The sequence below is a fragment of the Lactuca serriola genome, chromosome 8, assembly GCF_051521515.1.
Source record: "Lactuca serriola cultivar US96UC23 chromosome 8, Lser_US96UC23_V15, whole genome shotgun sequence".
NCBI lineage: Eukaryota > Viridiplantae > Streptophyta > Magnoliopsida > Asterales > Asteraceae > Lactuca > Lactuca serriola.
Window position 1 is genome coordinate 34,239,998 of NC_136415.1, and position 8,194 is coordinate 34,248,191.

Consider the following 8,194-nt stretch of genomic DNA (forward strand, 5'->3'; position numbering starts at 1 on the left):
GCTAGCATGCAATTGGAGATATACAACATAAAAACTAATAGATGAATACCTCTTAGTTGTAGCTTGTAGTTCTTGGCCTTTCAAGAGCTTAGTACCTCAAGTGTGATACTTATAATAAGTTACAAACACCAAAAGCAAATTGACTGTAACGACCCAATTTTGACGTCCAAAAATTTCGTTTATAAAACATTACGTAGAAAACATTAATAATTAAAACATTGTTTAATTAAACCATTTCACATCGAAAACCAAATTGAAATCCACAACATTTGATCAACCAAACTATCAGAGTATCAATCCCAGAATAAACTCGTAACTGTGGAAACAAGAGAGTATGTGTGACATGCTGCTACCGCGCCGGCTCCTTTCCCCTAGCTGAGGAGGTACCTGAAACCAAAACTGAAAAACGTAAGCACAAAGCTTAGTGAGTTCCCCCACTGTACCTCATACCATATAACCACATAACATACATAAATTGTCAAGCATATCTGGGTGCCCGACCTACCCCTTCGGTCCTCTCGACCGGACGTTGCCTAGCATACCTGGGTGCTGGCCTCCCCTTCGGTCCTCTCGACCAGATACTACCTAGCATATCTGGGTGCTGGCCTCCCCCTCGGTCCTCTCGACCGGATACTGGGGAACTATTCCTCCCCCTCTACTACTACCACATAACATGTATCACAATATCAGAATCTATCTAGTATGACTGGGTATGACCACCCCATCGGCCCTATCGACCCGATATCTTGGGGACTATCTCCCCCTACTGTCACTGGCATATAACATCATCTCATACTAGCACATAAACACAACACAGGTAGTAGTAGTAATCCCTAGATGAATATCACAAAGACAATCATCTACATACAACTTCTACTGGTGAGCCGGCATTGTGGCCGTAGACCCACCGCTACTAGAAGGTAACTCACCTCAAAGTAGCTGCTGATCTGGTCGGGAACCGATTGCCTACTGCTGCTCCGGAAATCCTTCGGCTGCAATTCCTACAACATACTCAATCAATTTCTGCTAACTTTCCTTTGGGTAAAATGACCATTTTACCCCTGATCATGTCATAAGTCAAAGTCAGAGTCAACTTTCAATTGACCCGACTCGCCGAGTTGGCTCTCCAACTCGCCGAGTCCCTATCCAATCGATTGTCCTGGATCCCGTCCCTACTCGTCGAGTTAGGCGTTGACTTGACGAGTTCTTCTTCTAAACTGAGGTTCACGTCCTTCATCCTACTCGCCGAGTTGTATGAACAACTCGCCGAGTTCATCTTCATCTGAAGAACACTTTATGATGTGACTCGTCGAGTTGTATGAACAACTTGCCGAGTCTGTTCTTTATCTAAGGAGATTGCCTTGAACTCGCCGAGTCGGGGCATGGACTCGCCGAGTTCCTCCATGGATGAGTTTGGCTTCCAACTCACTGAGTCACACCCCATGACTCACTACTCGCACTCGACACAACGAAAAGGGGACAACTCGGAGACTCGCGAGCAGACTCGCCGAGTCGTCGCCATGCAATCACTATATACGCGATTTTGCTCGATTCCAGTCTATGCCATTCACATATCTGGGTTCCTAGAGCATGAATGACACGTAAAGTTTCCAACTTTGCGTGTAGATACTCGCCAATGAGGGATTTAGGGCTAAAAATGCCTCAAAAGGGTAGATCTAGGGTGAACAAGCAACATGGGTCCATAAAGGCAACAGATCTGAGCTCCTGGAGCTCAATCATGCCTAGATCTAAAGGCCAATCAACTTATTACGAATTATATTGCACATACAAGCTTGGGGAAGGGCTCAAGAAAGACTTAATGGGATAATAAGCATAGAATCAGAGGGAAAACGGGTTATACCTCAAAGGAATCACTGAGAGGACACTAAGATGCTTGGCTTCCTTCCATTCCTCTTGATCTACTCCACTTCCTTCTCAAATCCTTCAAGAACACACAAGAATGCTTCAAACTCTCAAGGAAATAAGCTTTGAATGAGGGTTGGGGGCTCTGAGGGTGAATGGGGCTGGCTTGGGGCGGAAATGAGAGATTAAATAAGGTGCAAACCCTTGGAAATTAGGGTTTCATCGGACAGCGCGGACTCGCTGAGTCCATAATATGGACTCGCCGAGTCGCCAACTTAACCGCGTCCCAAATCTCGTCTCTACTCGGCGAGTCGAGCCTCCAACTCGTCGAGTCCAAGGCCAAAATACAAAAATACTTAGATAAATCTTGCATACCAGGAACCAGGTGCTACAAATCTCCCCTACTTATTTTAGACTTCGTCCTCGAAGTCTGCTGCTCGATCCTGAAACAGATCGGGGTAATGCTCCATCATCTCCTCCACCGGCTCCCAAGTCAACTCCGATCCCTTCCGGTGCTGCCATTGCACCTTCACGAGTTCCACTCGCTTGTTCCTCAAATCCTTCGACTTCCTGTCGAGGATTGTGACTGGGCGCTCAATGTAATTTAGGCTGTCATCAACCTGTATGTCCTCCAACGGCACTACTGTTGAAACGTCCACTAGGCACTTCCACAACTAAGAAACATGGAAAGTGCTGTGGATCTGGCTGAGCTCGACTGGCAGATCCAGCCTATACGCCACCTTGCCCACTTGGTCTACAACTCTGAACGGTCCGATGAATCTCGGGCCCAACTTGCCCCGCTTCCTGAATCGAATGACAGCTTTCCAAGGCGACACCTTCAGGAGAACCATATCCCCGACTTGGAACTCCAAGTCGGATCGACGCTTGTCGGCGTAACTCTTCTGTCGACTCTGAGCAGTCTGAAGCCTACTCTGAACCTGCTGGATCCTCTCGGTCGTCTTGAGCACCACTTCGGTGCTCCCCATGACTCTCTGGCCAACTTCACCCCAGCATATCGGGGTCCTGCACCTCCGTCCGTACAACATATCGAATGGAGGGCGGTCGATACTCGCATGGTAGCTGTTGTTATAGGAGAACTCGGCCAAGGGAAGATAGGTATCCCAGCTACCACCGAAATCCAACACGCATGCCCGCAACATGTCCTCCAGAGTCTGGATGGTCCGCTCGCTCTGACCATCCGTCTGCGGGTGAAAGGCGGTGCTAAAATGCAAACGGGTGCCCAACTCGTCATGAAATCTCTTCCAAAATCTGGGAGTAAAACGCACATCCCTGTCCGAAATAACCGGTACTAGCACCCCATGCCGCGCCACGATCTCCCTGATATAGATGTCGGCCAATTTCTCGGCCGATATGCTCTCCTGGATCGGGATAAAGTGAGCACTCTTGGTCAATCGATCCACGATGACCCAAATCAAATCCACTCCACGCGCGGTCCTGGGAAGCTTCGTGATAAAATCCATCGTGATATCTTCCCATTTCCACAGTGGAATATCCAATGGCTGCATCTTGCCATGTGGTCTCTGATGTTCGGCCTTGACCTTCCTGCAGGTCAAGCACCGCTCAACGTACCATGCCACATCTTCGTCGCCCCAGGATGAATAGAGAATCGGGACTTGTGCGCCTCCTCCATCGAGATCTGGCGCACGCCTCCGTGATACGGCACCCACACCCTACGGTGTAGTGTCAATAGCCCTCGGCTATCATAATCGAAGAATGACACCTCGCGCAACCAAAACTCACACTTGGAGAGCTTGGCATACAAGCTCTCCCTCCTCAGGGTCTCCAACACCTCTCTCAGATGCTCCTCATGCTCCTCCTGAGTCTTGGAATAAACCAAGATGTCATCGATAAAGACTATCACAGACCGATCCAGCATCGTTCTGCATACGCGGTTCATGAGGTCCATGAACGCGGCAGGAGCATTGGTGAGCCCAAACGGCATCACCACGAACTCATAGTGGCCATAGCGCTTCCGAAACGCGGTCTTCTGTGTATCCTCCTCCCTGACCCTCATCTGATGGTATCCCGAACGCAAATCGATCTTGGAAAACCAAGACGCACCCTGAAGCTGGTCAAAGAGATCATCAATCCTCGGGAGTGGGTAACGTTTCTTCACCGTTACCTTATTCAGCTCCCGATAGTCTATGCACATCCGGTGCGACCCATCCTGCTTCTTCACAAACAGGATCGAGGCTCCCCAGGGTGAACTACTCGGACGAATAAATCCCTTGCCTAGCAGCTCCTGCAGCTGCGTAGACAACTCCTGCATCTCGGGAGGAGCCAACCGATACGGTGCCTTGGCTATCGGAGCCGCACCAGGAACGAGGTCAATCCTGAACTCCACCTGTCGCTCCGGAGGTATCCCAGGAAGCTCCTCTGGAAAAACATCTGTGAAATCCCGCACCACCGGAACCTCGCTCACTGTCGCCTTACCCGCCTCCCGGGTGTCCATCACGTACGCGACATATCCTGCGCATCCCTGCTGAAGGTAACGCCTAGCCCTCGCTGCTGAACATACAGTGGGTCCGTGATGTGGCCTCTCGCCATGAATCACTAACTCTCCCCCACTTGGGGTCCTGACTCGCACTAGCTGCTGCGCGCAATCTATCACTGCCCCATTAGGGCTCAACCAATCCATGTCTATAATCACCTTGTTCCCACGCAGCGGAATGGGAACCAGGTCTACTAAGTAGCGCTCCTCAAACAAACGCATTATGCAATACCGAAACACCATCGATGCTCGCACCGATCGATCATCAGCAATCTCTACCTCCAAAGGGCAATCCAACATACCCGAAGACTCAGTGAACTTCTTGCTAAGCGCAAGAGAAACAAACAATCGGGTAGCACCCGAGTCGAACAACACCTGAATTGGGATACCGTTCATATGGAACGATCCTAAAACATATATATATATATATATATATATATATATATATATATATATATATATATATATATATATATATACCGAGCACATATCAATATCATAACATCATAAAAAAAGAATAGAGGGAAAGATTCATACCCGTCACCACATCGGGTGCGGCGCGTGCCTCCTCGATAGTCAGCTGAAATGCCCGGCTCCTCACCACCGTAGCCTCAGCCTTGCCCTGCCGGCCATCCGTGATCCACAAGGTCGCTGGAGTTGGCGCCTTCATCGGCGCTGAAACTGTCAACTGGGGGCAATTGGCCTTCTTGTGGCCCCTCTGGTTGCAGTGGAAACACAACAGCTCAGACGTCTGAATAACTGCTGCCGGAGCAGTGCAATCCCTGCTAAAGTGCCCAGACTTGCCGCACTTGTAGCAGCCTGATGATCCCAACCTGCATGCCCCCTCGTGCGTCTTGCCGCATTTCCTGCAGCGTCCCCATCCCTGTTGTCCTTTCGGCCCCACATATGATCCCTTGGGCTTCTTCCCCGAAGCCTCTCCTGACTGACCCTCTTCTGCCTTCCGTTTCCGGATGTGCTCCAAGTCTATCTCCCTCTCCCTCGCCCTGGCAATCATGGAGTCCAAGGTAGGGCAAGCTGAAAAACTAACGTGCTCCCGGATATCAGCCCGGAGCATGTCATGATAGCGGGTCCTCCTCATGTCCTCATCGCCTGCATACTGGGGCACCAACAATGCCCTCTCTTGGAACTTGGTGGTGATCTCCGCCACAGTCTCTGTCGTCTGTCTCATGTCCAAAAACTCCCTGGCCAGCTGCTGAAGCTCGACAGCGGGCGCAAACTCTGCCCTGAACCTGGTCACAAAGTCCGACCAGGTCATAGCCTCGATAGCTGAGGCTCCCAACGAGTCACCCACTGACACCCACCAATCTCGAGCTCGGTCTCACAAACACCCTACTGCATACCTCACCTTCGACCCCTCGGGGCAGAAGCTAGTCAGTTGTGCAGACTCGATGTCCGCAATCCATCGCCTGGCAGCAATGGGGTCTTTCACCCCGTGGAAATCCGGCACACCACTGCCCCTGAAGTCCTTAAAGGACAGCATGCCAGATCCTGACTGGCCAGATGCCATGTCACTCCTGAACACCCTGAGGCGATCCTTCATCAACTCGATGATCCCTTCCTTAATCGACCCGAAGATAATGGGGGTCGACTCAAGGATACCCCTGGTGATCTCTAACGCGATGAACTCGCGTAGTCCCTCATCTACCGGCTCGGAACCTGATCCCGAACCTGACCCCTCTCCTGAACTGCCATCTATCGGCCTCGATCGAAGTACCACCATTCTGCAATACATACATAACAATTATTAGCAATACTAATACTTCTTGAGGGATCACATCTACTACAAGTTTCCTGGTCTCATCTTGGCCTTTCCTTGGTTCGGGTACGGATCCTCTGCTTTCAGTAGTACGGGCCCATACTACCTTCCACATCTATCCGTACCTTCTTCAAGTACTGCCTCGACTCCACCAGGTCCCTTTCACTATTGCTGTCCTCTGCTATACTCATCCTAGGCTTGCCCTAGGGAAATCTCTGACTCTACTCCATCCAGTCCTCAGCTGCTGCAGGCCTCCTTGTAATGCCAATTAGCCATTACCTGAATACCATCATATGTGATGAGGCTCAGATAATCCTTCGAGTAACAGACTCATCCCTACAACGGTTGGACTCAAACAAGAGCTGCGCAATAGGATCAAATCCAGCACTCTAAGATTATTCAACCCTGTTCACATGTGACGTGACGTATTCACCTAATGGCTAACTCCCATTATTCGAAGTCCCACAAAGCACGAAGCAAGCAGCATTCAGATAAGGGTAACAATCTCAATCAACTCTATCTGCTTACAGGAACTTGTACTAGCATACAATGTTAAGTTCATACTATCAGGCATAACCTAATCAGGCTATCCTACTTGCTGTCTACTCAACACTAGCATGTAATTTTCATACATAGAAGCACATAAAGCAGGCACATAAGGCATCACTCCTAGATCCTTAGTCCTAATCTAGCATGTTGTTCTACAAAAGCTGATAAACATAACATAAACTTGTATGGGTACTTTGGGGAATACTTACTTGAGCTTGGCCGGTCGCACACATCACACACTTAGTTCTTTCTCAAAACTCTTTTCTCAATTTTTTTTGAAAACATTTTCTTTTAGAAAATCTTTTAATCCCTCGATTTGAGTTTAGACACCCCCGAAGGTGTGTCCGAATCCCTCAAACCAGGGCTCTGATACCAACTTGTTGTTGGAATAGTGTCTAAGGCTGCAACTATATTAGGCAAGTATTTGACCCAGTTGTGCATGGTCCTTTTGGGTTGCCTTCACCATAGCAACTTGATAGGATGATTTATTAAGAGAGAGTAAATATTATTAATATATATTATGAGAATAATATATAAAGAATAATATATTGTTATTTGATTAATATAAGTCATAGAATTAATTGGAATTAATTCGGTGACTTAAAGAGATTAATTAAATAAGAGGGTATAAACTGTCAATTGTTTGATAGTTAAACTTTAGACTGTAAATCCATATAGATATGGATTGGACGGATTCTAAGAGCTAAAGGATAGCTCAAATCGTCCAAGAGTTATCTAAGGAATGGATTTGGATAGCCTTAAGAGAAGATTATCCAATTAGGGTTTAGGTTGTAACCCTTAAGGAGTCTACAAGTATAAATAGACCCTATGGCTAAGGGAAATCGGCACTTCATCTAAAGAATAGAAACCATGGCCTATTTCCTTCCCTCTCCTCTCTCCCAAATCATCCTCGTTGCTATTTGGTGTTTGTAAGCCATTAGAGGAGTGACAATTATGACTCTAGAAGCTCCAAGACAACAAGATCAACAAGGAATTCAAAGGTATGATTCTAGATCTGTTTTATCATTGTTCTTATTCCTAAATAGTCATTAGAAGTCTTGGATTCAAAGCATGTTTAATTAGAAAGCCTAGATCCAAGCATTAGGGTTTTGCATGCGCACATAGGAGAGTTCTTATGGCTAAAACCCATCAGTGGTATCAGAGCCTAGCTTGGTTTTCATTAAATTGTTGCTTAATTGTCTGAAACTAAACTGCAAAATTCGATTTTTTGTGTTTCTGAGTCATGGACTCGGCGAGTTCCAAAGTGGACTCGGCGAGTTGGCTTGACTCGGTGAGTCCCTTTGTGCACTCGGCGAGTCCAAGCGTCAGGAATGGCCAGATTCGGGATTTCTTCATAATTATCTTATGGAAACTTACCTTAATCATATTAGATCAATCCTAATCCAATTTTTTGATATATATGACTATAATCTTGATCTAATTAAAGATATTTATCAACTAATAAAATATTTAATTTCCTTATATGATAATTA